Genomic DNA, 1197 nt, shown 5'->3' with positions numbered 1-1197 from the left:
GGGGGGGGTGCTTACTTCTCACTGTAAAATCATTTTCTCAGAGTCCATTGAGGGACACAGGTCTGAAGAATTCTGAGATGTAGCTACTTTCAGAAGCAGTCTGAAACTGCAAGGCATCACAAACAAAAGAACCAATTAAACAACCAAAATAGGAACTGTTAACTTCATATATTCAAATAGCTGTCTGAAAAACCTTTCTGCCAAAACTTGCATCAGAAGAGGCCAAAGACATCAACTTTATAAAACTTTATAAAAGTGTGAACAGAAGACTAAGTTGCAGCCATGCAAAGTTGAGTAACAGAAGCTTGATTTTGAAATGCCCACGAGGTACTAACTGTAGTATATATACAGTATATACTTTTGTAATTTCTCTTTTGAGCTGTAGATGGCACTGCAGTGCAATGTTAGTCTTTATGTTCATGCTTACCCATGATACACAGGAAGTTGTCTTTTTATATATGTTTTTCTTTACCATGCATGTAATGCAAGCATTCCTCCAGATCTCAGTGCTTCATCTAAACACATACCCAACATTAACTGCCCTAGTAGAGTGAACAGAAACAGAAGATAAGCAAACCTCTTATCCCGCAACTTATAGGCTTGAATGATAACATCACAAATCCAATTAGAAAAAAAGAAGCTGAAGAACCTTTTCTAGTACCTTCAGGGACAACAAATAAAGAATCCGAACATTTAAAAAGGATCTGTGGCTGACAGATAAACTCTAACAGCCTACACATCTAAACAATGAAGAGAAAATTTCCTTGGCGTTAAATTGGAGATGTACAAAAAGGAGGTAAAAAATGTCTTCATTAAAATGAAATCAATCCACTACCGGGGTCAACCTCTGGTCCACGATCCAAGCCATCCTGAACCAGCTGCTAGATCGAGACCCCATGATGCCCATAGAAATGGACAAGGTGCACAGGGTCAACGGTCCTAGAGGCTCTGATCGTACTTGCCCCAGAGACGTACTGAGCCGGATTAATTTTTTTGTTCAGAAAGAGGCCATAATGAGGCAAGCCTGGATTAAAAAATCTGTGGATTTTGATGGTGCCGAGATCACAATAATGCCTGCTCTATCCAGACACACGCTCTTCCTGTCAACGAATATGGGCCATCGTTGATAGCGACCCAGAGAACATACCTGGCCCTGGACCCCACTTTACAGTCCGAGTCATGTGCCACCCCCCCCCC

The sequence above is a fragment of the Nanorana parkeri genome, unplaced genomic scaffold, assembly GCF_000935625.1.
Source record: "Nanorana parkeri isolate BGI_ZX_2015 unplaced genomic scaffold, ASM93562v1 scaffold1538, whole genome shotgun sequence".
Lineage (NCBI taxonomy): Eukaryota > Metazoa > Chordata > Amphibia > Anura > Dicroglossidae > Nanorana > Nanorana parkeri.
The sequence above is the reverse complement of the archived record's forward strand: the minus strand, read 5'-3'. Positions refer to the sequence as shown.